We start from the raw sequence: 18189 nt of genomic DNA, 5'->3' as shown, positions 1-18189 counted from the left end.
ATCTTAACTAGCCTGTTGAGACAAGATTTAGTTTGTAGATAGATGTGGGGAAAGATTTATTTAAATTGATGGGGGAATCAACAGAAATATTTTTTTTCATGCAAACCAAGTAACTTCTCTCGACAAAACAGGTGACTGTCCCACTAGCAGCAGCATGTTAACAATGGGCAAATGTAATGCTTATTTTTTAAAAAGAAGTTATGTTTTAAGGTTTTTTCAAGAGGAAAGGTGGGAGGAAGGAAGAGGATGCTTCACTTTTCTCCATTCACTGCTGCCAAGCAGTCTTCCCCTCTCTGACAGTATTTTATACAAAATGACATGTGTTATTTGCATGTGGCATAACTGTTACACTTTCCATAATCAGTAACATTCTTCCCTTGTTTTGGAAAAAATTAACTTTTTGAAATTAGAAAATACTGTAAATTACCTTTTATTATTCCTGTGTAATTTTTCTTCTAAATTTATTGAGGAATTCACTTCCATGATAAAAGTCAAATTATTTTGGTAGATATGGTGTGCTTCTAAATGTTTATGTTTGAATTATCTTTCAGTATTCTAGCAAACTTCTTTGAGAGGGGAATCTTCTGTTTAGTAGCCCTAACTTTCTGATAGGAATATTGGAACATTTGTGCGTGTGTGCGCATGCACTTTATTGTTCAGGATTATGATACTGCAGTGCCTAGACCCCTCCTTAGCTTTGTTCTACATTCTACAGAATTAAATTCTTTACGAGGATTTTCCGAACTGGAAGCCTGATTTTTATTATAATCTCTTTCAGTAAGCTTCTGTACTGAGACCCAAAGTATAAAAGCTGTAGTCCTATGCATGAAGTAACTTGCTTAATTTATATTTTCCAAATTAATGTACATTTCTGAAGTTAAAAAGAAAGATTAAAAACTCTGCAGTGTAGTAAAATAGTTGTTTCACAAATTCATATTAAACATTTAACATTAGTTCACCTATTAAGAAATCACTGATGGTTTCACACTGTGTCAGGCCCTACCTTTCAGTAGAGTTAAAACCATCAAGCAATCTTTTTATGTCTTTCAGCTTGAATTACAAGATTGCAAAAATCTTATTTCAGAGGCTGTTTATTACCGCACTACTGCTTCTTCTTTTGGGCTTGCTGGGTCACTGGAGCCTGTAGGACAGAGAAGTACTTACAGACATTCAGAGGTCAAGAAGTGTTGTGGGCCAGCCTCATAGCATCCCCAGTACTGCACTTACTTTCTTTGATATTACTTCAGTCTGACACATTGTTCTGGCTTTACTGTCCCAAGGAAGGCTATACCAGTAGGCATTAGAGCAGGCTTCAGCGAGCCTTACATCTGTGTCACCCAGCCAGATACCACTCAAATGATTCATTAAATCAGAACACAGAAAGTAACTTTACTTGAATGCCTTGGCATAAATTTTTTATCAACTGTAAGAACAAATCTTTTGTCATTTTTACTATATATTCTTATGGTTGAATTGGTAATTTGTGAAACGGATCTTATGAATTTTTCAAGTAGTTCCTTTACATTTAATGAAATGGTGACTGTTTTGATCATGGGTTAAAATATGTCACTGCTCTCTGCTGCATATGATGAGCCCTAAATGTTTACATACCTAATAATTGTTTTACAGTTGTTTTAAAATGTTATGGAAGTAGCAGGCAGTCTTCATATTAATAGCAGTTAGAAGCATAGAATCAAGTCTTTTTTTTTCTTTTTTTTCTTTTTTTTTTTTTTTTACCTTTTTATTCCCCCTCCCCCCAAAGCATCCACCCTTAAGCAAATGACAGTTACATTTGATCCCAAAATAGAGTGGATTTCTTATCTCATATTATTCTAGTGAAGTCCTGAACAAAACTCTTATTGATTCCAGCTTATTATAAGTCTATTGCAAGCTGATGATTTTCGAATTTTGAACAACTTCTCTGAGGCCCTTTTTAGGAGAAGCTGTGCAAGAATGTCAGGAGCAGACAGGGTGGAGTGAACATGAAGGTTGCTCTTGATTCTTCTCTGTGGAAGCTGATGAGTGTTGCATCCTTTCAAGAAAGAGCAACACAGAACACGTAACTTTTTAGAAATTCTTACCAAACTTGAAGACTTAGTGGAATCCAGAAGTATGCAGAGAAGACCTGAAAACCTGTTCCAGAAACCTGGCCAAGTCTCTTGGGAAACAGGTCTTCAGATTGTGGGCATTTCTCATTTCCTATAGTCTGCCAGGGAACCTGCCGTATCTTACTAATACTGGTGACAAAAAGGATTATACTGTATGAAGTCTTCTCTGATCTTCCTTTAACTATACTGAGTAGTGATGCATGCTGCAGCAGATGTAATGTCATTTAGGCTGAGAAATTATATGGGGCCTGGGTCAAAGGTCTTTACTAGCTTCTTTCACTGAAAGAGGCAAATCTTTTCTGGAAATCTATTAACAGGTCTTGAGCTAGTCCCAGATAGAGGATGGCCATTTTACTCCTAACACTAATCAGTGAAGTAGCATAAGCAACACCCTGAAAAAGGGTAATACTTCCTCTTTCCAACTGGATGAAAGATCGTATGTATTACAGGGACCCTGGGGAGCAGGAAGTGTAAGAATATGGACTAAAGAAGGCAGAGTGAGCATGAGATTTTAGGGTGTGCATCTAAGGAAACTACCAAGACCTCAAGTATTTTTTGTTTTGCTTGGGCGGGGGGTTGTTTTGTTTAAAGTAGCAACTGTTGGACTTTGCTTGCACCCCATCTTGTGCATAGATGTTGTGGCTCACCACTTCCTTCTCGTATATGGCTAGTGTGTGCTAAGGGCTGATACAGTATACTGAGGTTCACAGCGCACTTGGAGTCCCCTGACACTTTTGGTGGTCTCTAGCTCTGCTACGCTACTAGCCAGAATCACTGTCATCATTACTGCTATATTGAATTCAAGTATCATTGCCACTTAATGCCATGTATTGCGTTATGATAATGCTATCCTCTCTTCATTAGAGTGTGTGTGCGCTTGTGAACTAACTCTTTGTAGGATACTCTGTGTAGGATAGTCACACCACCTAATTTTGGTGCTTAAATTAGACCTAGGCTCCCTATATAGTCTGCTGGTCCTCCAGAAGCTGTTCAAAGCAGTTACATGCTCATGAGCCTATTGACTGTTAAAGAAACCTGGGCTTCTGATTCATAGCTTTGAAGTAAGGTGGCTGAAATTAGACAGTGTATATATCTCTCTATAAATATAAAATGTTGGAAATCCCAATAGTGGAGCATATCCTCTTTTTAGTGAACAGTTGGATTTATTCAATCAAATTATCATATAAAATATGAACAACTAGCCTGAACCTTTATTGAAAATCTAGCCTGAGGCAGTCTCGCCTTTCTGACCAGCACATTCAGCAATACTTACAGACTTTCCTAGAATACACTTCGAGAGCCCATGAGGAGATTATGCTCAAATAATTGCATTAATTCCTAAAATGGCATAGGTGACTCTTTAAAATGTTCTGTAGATCAAATGCCTTATTTATTTACCAGTTGTAATAAGTTTGGTAGTGGCAGACTTCTGCGTCTTCCTGTGTGAATGTTCAGTATGTTAGCAGAATTGTATATTATGGTAGTATCTGCTTTATAATGTAAACTAGAATACAGAGGGTGCATCTTTTCCACCAAAGAATTTTACGAGATATCAAATGAAGCAGATAAATAGAAGCACATACAGTAGTTCAAAAAGAATGGAGAAAGCAGTGGGAGGATGGAGGATTGGTTACTATACAAGCACGGGCATTTGCCATTTTTAGTGTATACCCCTGGTACAGTCTAATGGAAAGCTTTCAAGATATTTTCAGGAAATGTCTGCTTTCATCTTAGTTATCTGAGCTGGCTGGTTCCAGTGAACTGTGGTCAGCTTCATCTGCAAAGCCTAGGCAAGAGGATTCCCCCCGCTAAAAGCTTTGAAGCATTTCATAATGCTCTGGGATTAGTTCATAAGCGTTGGGCTGCAGTATTTAAACAAACTCAAAATGACCATGATCACTAAACAAAAGCCATCGTTATATGTGTGCAGCCACTTTAGATAAACGTGTCATGGGGAGATGTACTCTAGAGGTTTGCTCTCTGAGAGGTAACAGTTCTGGAACTGGAGAATCTTCGGTACGAGCTTGGGGGTTTTTTTACTTCGTTGCACACCAGAGCATGTCTACGGCTTGAAACTGAAATTTCTAAATTATTTTCAGAGGAATTCAGATGTTTGTGATATTTCTGCTGTGTTCTTGATGTCCAAAAACTATCTGATGTACAAATATGTATTGGATGTGAATGAATCTTCCAAAGTGACTGTAAAAATTACACTTGCACTCAACAGATCTGCTTTCTATTCTAGTATTCTGTTTTTGTTTAAATGACATAAGTTCTGCCTTTTAATGTCTGAAAGATACTTATTCCTACAGAGAAAACATACAAATAAACTGGATGCTCTTTTATTTGGCAAGTCTGATGATAAAAAAATCGAGTAAAGTTGCATCTGGAAAACATCATTTATCTGTAAGCTAGGAATGTAATTGTTTCCGATTCTGAAACAGTTTGCAGGTCCAAAAATCCAAAAAACCTTTATCTTATAAAAGTACTTGAATTTGGGCACAATCTTTGTTTCTACCCTTGGTCCCTAGCTGTAGAGTATAGTTTTGTGTAAAACAGTGAAACTGCAAGTCTTCTTACACATTCAGAGAAAGAATAGACTTTTCTGATTTTCTTAATAATTACAAGCTGTCATTTGGTAAGCATGAACCCAGACAGGTTTTCTGTTAAGCAGTTCTTGCTTATCAGCACTTTCTAAGCAAGCTCAGTCTGCCTGTTTGGCATATTCTGCAGGAAATCACTATTACTTTACTTCCTCCTAGCATGTTCCAGGATTACTTGAGAAATATATACAGTACAGTAATTTGAGGGATTTGCAGTGTTGTTAATTGTAGAATAAATGAGTGCCGACTTCAAAGTTTAGTATCTTCATTTACCATTCATAAAGGGGGAAAAAAAAGAAGTCGTCTTAGCAGTTTGAAAGGAAACGTTTTCCTCATATCAGAAGAATGCGCTGGCGTTAGTGCTGGCGAGTAGGGAAGTGAACAGCTCGGATTTCGTTGCAGTGTACACAGCTGCAGTCTTCTTCCGTTCCAGCATTTCTCGTGGATAGCCTTTTGAAAGGGAGATTTGGATGCATTGTGTAGCTCGCGTACTTGCCCAACACAAAGTCTCTGAGGTGTATCCAGGATGATAAGTTCCGCCTTACTGCAAAAACGCTTCTGGTCCTTGTCCTTATTGACAGGAGGGGAGCCCTAGCATGTGCTGTCTCGTGGAGTTGTGTTGCAGGGAGTAAGGAGGCTTGGCACAAAAAGCACCCTTCTCATCTGCCAGTTTTGCTGCCCAGTGCAAGGGAAGAGCAGGGTTGTGGCTTTCAGCCCAGTGTCTTGAAAATACCTCCAAGAGACAGAAATCTGTGTGTTCCCAGCAGATGTGCGTGTGGGCACGCAGAAAAATGAAGTCATGCCCATGTGTGCAGAGCTTGCGCACAAAGAAATGCATCACCGGTTATAGATGGTCCTTCATGTTGTTCTTCCAATTAATCTCTTTATTAGAGGAAGAACATAAATCAGTAGAAGTATTTTTTTCTGCTGAGGAGAGTTTTGGAGCTCCTCTTTAGTTGCCCTTGGGAACTTTACGTTCCAAATGTATTGCAACTGAAAAATCTGGCAGTAATACTTTCCTCTGCCACTTCATTTCTGCCTTTTGTGTGTGTCAGTGCAGGGTAAGTTTTTTGTTGCAAATTCTGTTTCAGCCGTCTGAAAGACAGCATGCCAGTTTTTGGAAGACCGTTTTACCATCTTGACTCTTTCTTTTTGGGGGAGCTAACTAGCAGTGGAGTTCATGTCTTGTTGAACTTGCCACAACTACGTGCTGACCAAGCAGATGGAAAAATTGCTTAGCCCAATTAGAGAGAACTGTTAGAAATTTCTGTTTCTTGAAAAGGTATTTATTAGGCAGATTTATTTTGTAATGTCACGTTCTCCCTCCCTCCGTGATTGCTGCATACAGCTTTATTTATTGGAGGTTGTGTCATAGCCCAGAATAAGTTCTGCTTCTGTACAGTCACTTGTAATGTAGATTATTCTGAACTGATGCTGCAATTAAGACATTGTGAGTAATGCAGCACTGTTAACAGCTGCCTTAAAGTTAGTTTTAAAGCTATTTTAAGTTCATCTACTAAGCAAACTGAGCTGTTATTTTGCAGCTGAATTCTGAAGCTCTAGCCTTATGAAAATATATGTGCTTCCTTATTAATAATTAATCTTAATACATTAAATGCAAACATTTTTTTTATCATGAAACATAACCCATCTGTTAAAAGAAAAACATGACTATGACAAACAAATGTATCTTTTATTTTCAGAGTTTTAACTTTATCTTAGTAAACTTTCTAAAGAACAGCCTACATTTATTGGGGACATGACACATAGGCGGTTCTTTTGACTTACAGGAAACTTCTTGAGATGCAAATCAGTGTTGAGTCTGGCTTGTTGTTTCTGAACCAAGAAAAATGTAGAGGCATACATCACTGGAAAGGTTACCAGGGCTTCCTAGAATTTGATCCCCGGGTATTTTGTACTAATAGAATTTCTAGCACGGCTTGTGGATTAAGTCTTCTTCGGTGCAGAGAGTCATACTGATACTCCTACTAGCCTAAGCATTGTCCTCTCTTCTCCTATCTGCACTGCAAGAGATAGTGCCCGAAGTAGAAAGTGTTGTGTTACTTAACTCTTCTAATACCATACAACGGAAAAACTTTGATCTGTAGATAATCTCTAAAAGAGCAATATGTTTTGAAGATCCACACCATCAGTCCTCTCCTTATGATGATGCAGATCATGAAACATAAAAGCTTATGATACTAGACAGTAAGATGGGCTATCTAGAAAGACAGTACTTCATTCCTGAGATTCCGGTTTCCTCTGTCACATAGCTGTTGCAAGCGTCAGATCTGACATGGCAGCCAATTTTTTTGCTATGAAGTGAATGAAGGGTTTTTAAGGAGGAATAGTCCTTAAAGTGATTAAACATCTTCAAAATCTTGCTTCATAAATAAATAGTATCTTTGAAAAGAAAATTAGTTGAATCATTTAGCTAAGTTATAGCTTGCTTAGATCAGAGAAGTGGTCCACAGAACTACTCAAAGACCCATACCTCGAAGAGCCATGTTAGTTAGGGGGAAATAGAAATGCGTTTCATTAGTTTTCGTATATATGTTATGGTGGAGAATGTTGGTCTGTCTATAATACTCTGCAGTGACCAGAGATAAACTGAAAATTACTTAGAGGCATGAACAACTTGGAGGGTGGTGGAGAAGAGAAGGTTAGACCTAATTGATTCAGGAAGGAGACAAATGATTTTTTTTACATGATAAATTATAGTGGATGGCATAGTGGTGGACTGGAGAGTTGTTTTCATTTCCTGATAATGCAGGAATTGACTATGAAGGGAGTTTGTACTTTTTTTTCCTTAGTTTGTTACTTCTTGAGACATAAAAGCAGTTTGGTGCCCAGTGGTCTGATCCAGTGTGGCAATTTAATTTCTAATCCTAATGCAGATGTTAATGCTCAAGGCAAATAACATACAGTGTTTCCTGAAGTACGTTTCTTTCATATTTGTGAAAACAAGCAGAAAATGCAGCCTCTTTGGGGAGGGAAAGAAAGAGGTGTCACCGACAAAAGATGATGTACAAGGTGTATCCCTGGGCAAATGGGCTCTGATGAAGCCCTTGGAATTTATAGGCAGTCCACTCTAGCGCACTTAAAATCCAGAGTGCAGGTGACTCTTCTTCATGCAAAGTATAATGAAAACAAGCACTTGGGGCAGTAGGTCAGCTGTCAGTTAACCAGAATGTTGCATGCATTCTGCCTCCCTGACTCGAGCGTAACTGAATGTCGCCACAGGTATGACTGTTTACATAGTGAACACCTAGATAAGGTTCCTTAAAACCTAACACACTCCTAACTTTCTGACTAGCATAATGTTAAAAAAAAAAAAAAAAAAAAAAAAAAAAAAAAGGGAACAGTCATGTCCGTAACAGTGCATGTTCTTTTCTCTCCAGTCCCTTCCAAAAGTGAAAGTATGCTTTAATTAGCTGGTAGAAAACATAACTAACCAGTATTTGGGAGTCCAGAAACTGTAATGAACATTACTACATATTGCTAGATGTGAAACCAGTTTGACTATATCGATGCAAGAAGTGTACAGATGCCTGATTGTTTAAAGGCTTGGGATCTCAGTATGTTTCACTTCATTTTGATGTGTATTATGCATGTACCACGTGTTCCATTGAAGTGCAGCTACCACTCTCTCCCTTCCTCTCTCTCCCTCTCTCTCTGTCTTAACATTCTATGAAGTCACTGAATAGATCTAACTCATTTATCATAAAACCTGGTGTTTCTGAGATGAGATCTTCAGTTTTTTAACAGCATGAGGGATACTTGACAATCAAGCTTTATTGCACATTCAGCTTTTTACAGGTATGCATTTAGCCCAGGTGTACCTTCACAAATGGGAGTTAATAGTATTCTTGACTGTAGAGATTGTAAAATGGAGATTAAGAGTAGTGATTAAGCCCAGTGATTTACTGGAGATCATGCCACAAATCAGTGATAGATCCAGAAATAAAACAAGCAGAAATAGGCTCTCTCTTAACTTTTTTTTTAAACTTCCTGTGAGCTGCTGTATCTGGGGAAAGGTGGTTAAGAATCCTTAACTTTGGGGGATTTTTAAGACTTTCTTTCTGAGAGGTCCAAAACTGCTATTGTTTTCAAAACTGCAAAAGGTAAGCAGAAAGGTATTGAGGTCCTTATGTTTAACTTCTAAAGAACAAAAATTTGGACACAGTGGAAGCAAGTCTATTCCTAGCATGTCTCTTTACTCAGCTGCAATAGTCCAGGTGTTTGATCTCTATATGGGACTGAAAGGTAGATAATCAGGTTACAATGGTTAGAAAGTTCTGAAACTAAACTATGATCGATTTTATGATCATTGTTTCCATAGTAACTGAGTACAGGTGAGTACAATTTATATAGTCAAGTATTGACAAATTATTCACCTGAGCGTGTTGCATTGTAGCTGTTCCACCTGTAACATAGTATTTACGTAAATTAATCTTTATTGAAAACATTTTTTGCGTATCATTGAGATAACGAATTGATGGAAATAAATTACACTATATAGCAGCAAAAAAATCCAGCAATTGCAAAAATTGATGTATATTAATACTTTTTAATTCATAAAATGTGCCAGGTCTGTATATAAATGCATCTTTTAGATATTTAAATTGTACCATTGTATGTGCACAATAATTTATACAGCGATGTATATTTTACAAAATACTCAAAAGCTTACATCTTAGTATTTTTAATCTTACAGAGACTTGGACTTGTGCATAATTTCACATAGCTAAGGCAAGGACTTCAAAGGCATAGATTCCAATATTTGAGAGGTGTCGTGGGAAAACTGTGTGGAACATAAAAAGTAAGGAATAGAAGACTGAAATGGATGAAAGGATCTTTTAAAAAAATAAATTTAAAATTTATTAAATTTAAAATTTCAACAGAGTTGAAAAAGAGGAAAAAAGGGGAATAAATGGTAGGACTGAGAAGTACCTTTGATCTGTCAGCTGGTTAGCAGGAAACAGACTTCAAATAAATGGAGCTCTTTAAACAAGGTCTGTCCTTGAAATGTGTACCTAAGAAACTTAGATTTGTTAGAAGGAAACAGCTGATAGTGATTTCTTCTGGGTTTATGTTGTGAACTTTATATTGCCTTGGCTTTCTGCAGATAAGTGAAATTGAAAGCTTTTGGAACAACTCCCTGTATGAATGTAAGTGCTTTATATGGCACACAATATCATATAAGTTCTGATACTTTGTGTCTGTGAACTAGTGTCATAGTAATGAATTGGAATAATGGTAATTTAGAAGTGGGTACCATACTCTGATATGGTTCTAAGAAAAAAACGTGCTGCGGTCATACCTGTTAATACAAAATGGTGAAACATTTTAAAGTAAATAAATGTTTGAAAATAGGATTCCTAAATCTCCCTAAAACAGAAGGCAAATAGAATCATTACATACTATTGGTATAATTTTAAACTAGTCACATGTCCTTGAATTTTTGTATTGTAACATCATAGTATTTCCAGAGTGTTGGTTGTCATCTTTTTCATTAGGCAGGCTAAGCCTGGGTGAAACACAGTGATCTCCGAGTATCTGATGAAGCCAGCAGGGCTTGGCATTACAGGAACAGCATAAAGCTGGCAAATGCTTGCAGAAAACTTTACCACTTCTTCTGCATCTGCTGAATGTTCTGAAATGTGTAGTTCCTCTCCTGGACAATTATGGAAGGAACTGAATGATGTGTTAGAGTAGAGCCAGCAAAGTGCTTTACAAATGTTCACTCAGCCTTCTAAGCCCCTTTGAGGAGAGTGTTACCTTTCATGTACAAGGGGAGAAGATGAGCACCAACTCATGGTGTGACCCAGGGGAACTCTGCTGCTGAGCTGGTGCCATGGGGTTCGCGCCCTGAGTGCCTTCCTGCAGAGCAGCGCTGTTTGCGCTGGCAGAGTTTTACATGCATCTTGGATAGTGGTGTTTTCTGAATTACCAATCACCCTATCAATTGGATGTGAATAACTGATTAAAAAAAGAGCAAATCCATTGACTCTTTTGGTTGTTACTAAGCACTTGTCTTAAATGGTTAAATACAGCCTCCTTATTATAGGTATGCTTTCCTTTTACTCTTAGTTGTATCCATTAGGCAGCACTATGAATGAAATTTTGGTCCATTAAAAGAGATGGAAGTTGACTCGTGTCTGGACGTGTACTATTGAAAAGTGTATGTGGAAGGGGTGAACTTGAAGAAAAACATGTATTTTGCTTAGTATATGCCTAAACATGTATCAAAGAGAACATTTTCCTTAAACAGACTTGTAGAAGCTGCATATGGAAAAAGAATGGCAGTAGTGGAAACAAAGAGCAAAGTTAATTTTTGAATGAACCTTCAATTTTGCAGCATACTTGGATTATGTAGGAATTCTAGTTGTTGATTTTTGAATCAGTGTTTGTAGCATTGATTTAAATGTAGTGAACAAAAACTTTAAAAATAAAAATAGTTTAGCTTTGGTTGCTATCAAAGAATTAAAGTGTCTGCTGGATTCTGTGGGCAAGTCGGTACACAATGATGAAAGGAAAGTTAAATAATAAATAAGACATAGGTTGCACTCTAGCTACAGAGTTCTTATCTTTATGCTAAGAACAAGATCTTTAGGCTATATTTAAAACTAGACCAGAAGTAGCTTTTTTCCCCTCAGTAAGAAAATTGTTTATTGCTGTCAGTTGTTATGATTTAACATTGTGGTTTTTAGATTCTTTTATCATTCATCCAAGAAAATAGAAAATATGAATAAATTTGGGGAAAATTAAAGAAAAATGCCTCTGAATGCTAACTTCTGTCTTTGACCTATAGGAGATGCTAACAAAGGGCCCCAGTTAGGGGCTGCTTTAATTACAGAGCTGTAAATGGCGCTAATCATAACTAATTTTTTTTCCACTAGTAACATGTAATTAAACAAAAAACTTCATTCCAGAGATATCTTTAAATACTTCTACATCTTGTTTGTAAGTTAGATGCTTCCAGTTCAGGATGGTCTGTCAAATATTAATGTGTTCTAATGGAAAATGTTCACTTTAGAGACAGCCTTTTGCTTTTAACAAGGTTTGTTTTTGAAATGTTAAGCTTTTTAAATCAAGCTCAAACAGAAGTTATAAGAAATAATTTTTTTAATGAAATTATGAGCATAACAGCTAAATTGCATGTTAAGCACGTAGTGTTTTCCAGTTTCTGAGTGTACATTAATGCAGTATGATTGTGTAACCACTTAGATATACCTAAGATTATATATGTATTTTTAAATCTCCCTGATATTGCAGCTTTAGGCTACAACTGCACTCACATTGTGCCCCAGATTGGCTTTCTGGACCATATTAACTTCTGCTTGATGGATGCATTTTGCTCTAAGCTCTGTGAATTTATTTTTTGCAAAGTAAAGTTCTCCAACCATTGCAGTTTAAGAGAAGAAAGTAATATTTTAATATAACTCAAAGGCATTAAATATTTTTCTAAATGCAAATTCTGGAAGGTCATATTTCCACCTCAGATTATTCTAAATTGAAAACAATTATCAATGGGTGTGCCTAGGTTAGAGTTAAATTTGTTGAATACCTCTTTTATAGGCAACAGCAGTATGCCTAACACTAAGAAGCAATTTTTATGGACACTGTTGTGATTTAAGTTACTTTAATAACAAAATTGCTGTCTCTAGTCACGTGTAGTGTATCCAATGATATGCTGGTAAGTGAGGGACTCTACTTCAAATTAAGCAAGTTGTCAGTCCATTTTGGAGAAAATTCAGAATTGCAGTGATGGTTTGATTTATTGTGTCAATATGCTTGAGCATCTTTCAGTAGGGACTCGTGGAATGGACGAACACTGCAAGTGTTTCAGTTTACCCGAGTAAGGAGTGATGGATACATTTGGTATCCTCCAGTTATACATACAGGCAGATGCTCTACAGGCTTCAATGCATATCTATTTCAGTGTCTTGAGCCTTAGCTGTTTATTTTTCTTAAACAAAACAATTACTTGTGTTTAATCAGTGGGTGTGGAGACCTCCTTCAAAGAAACGCAATTAAAATGGAATCCAATATTGCATTCTATAGAAGTCTGGTATATTAAAAGATGTAATTTCTGAATAATAATATAATTTTATTGCATTACTAAGCCTATCAAATCTGTAATATAAGAGTATTGCAAATATCTTTGACATAATCATTAAAAAGACCAAAAAAAGCCAAAGTCCTTGTATGTCAAGGGAATCAAACACTTCATAATGCAATGGTTGTTCCCATTCATTCAGTTAATATGGCTTTGCATATTTCTAGAGGATTTTTAACACTATATGAGACGAATTATTACTGAGAATAACTTGCAGCTTCATACTGTATGACTGAGAATTGGTTTTTATAAATCTGTTCAAAAGCATATTTAAATCTATGGATGAGGTTTTGCACTGTATCTTTCAGTTGTAACGTAAGGAGTGGGAGGTTTACTGTATATAGCTGCTGAAGGAGTCTTGGGCTACTGCTGAAATTAAGTACCTTGTGCTACGGAAACAACTTCAGGGGCTCCTCTCTTAATGACGGCAGCCTCCTCGGTACTGCCCCTGTAACCCACCCTTGGTCCAAGGGGCAGCGCGATATGCTCAGCTTGGCCCTCGGTCCGTCCAGCACCCGGGGCTTGTTCTGGGCTCCTCAGCTGTCGTCTCTTTACCAGCCTTCCATGGTGTCAGTCTGAGGAAAATTCCCTCTCCTACCTGCTTGCCCACTGAAATGGCTGCGTGTAGCCTGTTTTGATCAGCTCAGTTGTTCCAATCCTTTATACCTTGTAAAAGCAATCAAAGCAGAGATGATTTGCCTGATAAATTGATGATAATGATAGGTGCAGAGCAGGGAGGAGTCTGTCAATACTCCCTGTAAATCCCAAGAGCAGTGAATATTTAGGTAATATTGTTCCAAAGACTGACAGAAATTGTGAGGGAAGAAAAAAGTGGGAAGTCTTGTGATTTTGTGGCTTCGTAATGTTTTTTTGCTATGTTTGCAATGTTTTGTATGTTTGTTGCTATGGTTTGCAATGTTTCTGTATTCATTAATTCGTAAAGATGATAACTGGTGTCCTAAATTCATGACTTCTTTTTCTAAATATGACACACGCAGTAGTCGTCCAAGTGTGAATTTTGAATGGAAATTTGACAGACGTCTAAATTCTCTTCTTCCAAATTAACTTTCTGTTGTCCATGACACCCATGATGATGGTATTCCCTGCTTTTGAAGTAAAGACTTATGTCCGTAAAACAGTGAAAGTGTTTCACAGGCATCAAACTGTTAAATTAAGGCACTCGACTGTATCTGATACACTGGTATCCTAGCCTTGAGAGAGAGTTTTTGTTTGTTACTGTAAACTCTCAAATGCATTTATGTGTCCATATAGTGAGGCTAACTCAGCCCAACATGGAAAAGTAGAGATGAGTATGGCTGGGAAAGCATAAAGTACGGAAAAGACAGAAATGATGGTGCTCAGCCTGCAGGATGGGGAAGTCCTCCTGTAGGAATTTACCTAAGCTGCTCTGCTTTTACAGCCAAGCTGTCTCAGGTGCAAAAAGGGCAATGGATCACTAATGAGTCCATGCCAGATCCCAGCAACACGCTTGGATGTAGAGTTGCTATCAAAATATTTTCCATTTGTGTTTGCGTGTTGGTGATATCCTGGAAGAGTTTTTTTGTTTGTTTGTTTTATTCAGAGCGGGTTGTGTTTAATGCTTTATTGCAGTACTTGACTGGTAGCTGGCACTCCGAAGTCTCTCCTGCACAGTTACATTTCTTCACATTTTTTATCATTATTTCTCCTAAATCAGTCCTTGTTGACAAGGTGAAATGACCTTATGTTGTAGCAATGGAACAAATGTGCTCTGGAGTTTTAAGTTAGCATGTTGCTGTAATGGCTTATTGTTCCTGCAGAACCGTAACTTCAGGTCAAATGATTTAACATAGCTATTAAAAGACATGTATGCACTTTTATTTTTCTGTTAAGTGTAAATAGGATGTTTCCAGACCTTCAGGTAAAATGCTTGTGAGGTGGCTATGAGGAATCTGGCAGTCCTCTCATAGTCCAATTTGTGACTGCAAAGATAGCAAAAGAAAATGCCTGGGAGTTGCCTTGCAGGTCGGACCCTTAGTAAGAGACTACTGATGGCACCTCAGCTGGAAGCTTGTTGGCGCCTTCCCTGCAGCACATCTGTGACTATCCTTTTTTGAGAATGAAAAAATAAGTTTTGCCCTAGCAGTGCTGCTAGCTCTTGCTTTGTTTCCATGTTCTGATTTCAGGAAATGAGTGTTCAAGAAACTTTCGTGATCATTACTGAGACTCCCTCATTCTCATAGAAAAATAGGTATCAGTCATCCTGGTTACAATGATCTTAAAACAAAGTCTTAAATACCTAAAACAAAAACTAGAATGTAAAGAGAGAGAATTTAAAAGAAAAAAAAATAATGTTATGATGATATAGTGTGATTCATGGTGCTTTAACACTTATAGTCAGCAAAAATATTTATATTTTGTTTGGAATTCCAGCATCTTCTGTGGAAAGACAGTTGGCACTTACTTTTCTTTATTTGGCTTTATAATGCTCCTCTTGTTTGAGTTTCAAGCATGGCAAACAAGGTGAAGAACTGCAACAATCATTTTCATATCCATGGGTTTAACCACAGTCAATGCTTTTTATTTTTAAAGCTTGTGCGCTTAGAAAGAGGTAGGCAGATGCTTGTTTTTATTGCAATAGGAACTGATTGTTAAGTTTTGTGATAATAGACATACAGGTTTTGTTCATGACTATAGAAATGTTTTGCTCAACGCTAGGTAAATGTCTGTGCATTCACCTTCTCAGCAGTTTTCCTGTAACTGTGAATGACCAGGTTGGAGGCTGGAGAGGAATCCAGCTCTCGGATGTTCTTACTGCTGTTTTCAGGCCTTTATTTCAGAGATCTCCAGCTGGGCAGTATCACACTGGCTGCTTTGAAAAATGTAACTTTTTCAGAGGGGGTCACAGAATTCATTTTAAGCAAAAAGTCCAGAAAGGTTTTCTTGGGGCCCACTCTCTGAGGGGGAGGGGGCTGTGCCATCGGTTGTTTTAGGATGCCTGTTCACATCTTTGGAGAGGAAGTGCCGATTCATGCTTTTAACTACATAAAAAACATCACCATCATCTTTTCTGAATGTATTCTGCTGTCTTGGTTAAGGTATACGTAGGTCTGAGAACAGACTGCACACAACACCATATCAGCTTATGAAATACATTCCATGTAATGTTACTAACTTTTAAAAATGTTTTAGTTTAGGTCAAACTATACTTGTCAAATGTTTTTGTAAGAAGGCTAATTCATAGAAAGCTTGGGTCTTGAGTTTAAGCATTGAAACTGTGTAAACATTTTGTGATAGCCAGATGTCATTTAATAGCTTGGCAACAATTCATTGGTCTTCCCATTAATTTCTTTTTTGTTTGTTTGGTTGGTTTTTTTACATGTAGCATATGTGAAATAGCCAGCAAATGAGAGTTTTATCGCTCAGATACAGTTTGACATTTTTAACACTTTTCAAACTTTACAAAGACCTGTTTACCATATGGTATAAGTGGGTGTGCAGGAAACGACACTGTTTCATGAAGCCTGATCATGCTGTACTACTTTTCCATGAACTGAGCATGAAAGTTTCCTTTTAACGGAGTGCTGAGGGCAGCCCTTTGAAGCATGGGTGTATAAGTTTGGACAGTAACATTTATGTTTGCGTGTTTCTGTTGGTTACTTTTTTTTTTTTTAATCACTTAGTCCTTTACCTTTTCTTATTTAAGTTTGTCCTCAAAAATTTGCTCCACATTTTGCAACATGTGAAAGTAAGTAACCAAAAAGCAGAATTTTATATATATATATAATATATATTTTTTTTCATTCTTGCAGTAACCAGTTATTACTGCTCCCGTTCCAAATATCCTATTTCCTGTTTACATTCTATCTTTTCTTTTTAAAGATGCTGCAGAACTTTGTGGCAGTTCCATGATGCTTGAATTGAAATCCTGTATGTCATTAAGTCGCAATAGTTTCTTCAGAGCTAGGGTTGCAGCTTTCAGTGACATTAAGATACTGTTTCCAAATATTGTTCTGGCTTATCTGCATACAATTATGGTTTACTTCAGTTGCTTTACTTCAGTTAGAATTAGCACTTTGTGCAAGGAGGAGAGCACAGCCCTTAATGCATCTTTAGCATACTGGATCTCGCCTGATCGAGCTCTGCCTACTGCAGTACCTCAAATACACATTGGACCAGCGTTAATGAGAGCATGAAACATATTGCTGAGCTTAGACTAGCAACTTGTGCTTGCTCCCATTGCAGACAAGAGCTCCTGCTTCTGTTCAAGCAGCTGTTTAAAAGTAGAAAAGTACCTGTGGGTAACCACTTCTCAAATTGCAAACTAAAGCATCATTTAAATGCCAAAAGGACACAGTTTTTCAATACTAAAGTGTTTTTACGTACATTCATAAATGTTTAATACACTGTCCCATCTAGAGGCAATTTTCAAAAAATTACTAGAAACTAACATATGTCTCTTTGAAATTACATTTTAATTATGTCTCCTGCTTATCAGATAGTTAGCAACTTGCCTGATTTTTTCAACAAAGTTTGATGAACAAAAATATTGATCAAGAGTTAAACTTCAGAGGATTTTTGCTCCTTTGTTTTCTTAAGTTTGTTCTTCAGTATTTAGTGCCTGGCAATGTCCGTGACAACAGCAATACCCTTTCCTTTCTTAGTGGGGTCTATAATAGCTACTCTTTAAACAGTGTCTTAAACAGGGCCTGTTGGGATAGATCTGTAGTTTATGAAACTATACAGTTTCAAAAACTGCAGTTCCAAAAATATATTTAAAAAAAAAGACTGCTTTAGCATGTGAGCTTCATGGCATACAGATTTTAGCACACTATATTTAAAACTGTGCACGTTTTCTGTTTCTTTAAAAAAGATAGCATCTTTATTACTTTGTAAAGCAAAGGCAGGAAGAAAAAGGCTTGGATAAAATAATGCATTTAAATCTACGTTGCACAGATAGTGTTTTGCAATATTACAGCCTTCTGGCACCAGCACTCAGGAAGTCATGGCTGTGTATGCCACCAGTTGCTTTTCATATGTGGCCTATCTAATGCTGATAAGGGTGCCTTGAAGACTAGTGACAATGCATCTCCCAGTCCTTCCCCCACCATCCCTCTCCACATCCCCCTCTCGCCCGTCTCCACACCAATCCTCTGAAATAGCCGATCTCCTGCCAGCGCTCGCGCTGCTCCCTCCCTGCTGCTGCGCCGGCTTCCCGCAGCAAACCCACCTCCAGCGTGGCAGCCGCCGTTGGAGGCTCTCGGTCTTACCAGCTGAAACAGCAGCTCTTGTGCTTCTCGCCATGTAAGGAACGACTCTGGCATGGCTGTCGCGAAGTACAAAACAAAACCTAGTGGCCTTCGTCTGAAAGACACAA

The 18189-nt window shown here is 37.5% G+C and overlaps 1 protein-coding gene across 2 annotated transcripts in view; it reads left to right on the top strand.

Moving 5' to 3' along the window:
- Nucleotides 1–18189, top strand: part of RPAP2 (RNA polymerase II associated protein 2) — a 41480-nt gene that overhangs the window by 18789 nt on the left and 4502 nt on the right. The gene's annotated exons all lie outside the window — the stretch shown is intronic.

Source organism: Dromaius novaehollandiae, chromosome 8 (genome assembly GCF_036370855.1).
Source record: "Dromaius novaehollandiae isolate bDroNov1 chromosome 8, bDroNov1.hap1, whole genome shotgun sequence".
NCBI classification, from domain to species: Eukaryota; Metazoa; Chordata; class Aves; order Casuariiformes; family Dromaiidae; genus Dromaius; species Dromaius novaehollandiae.
This window is presented reverse-complemented; position numbering and strand designations above follow the sequence as displayed.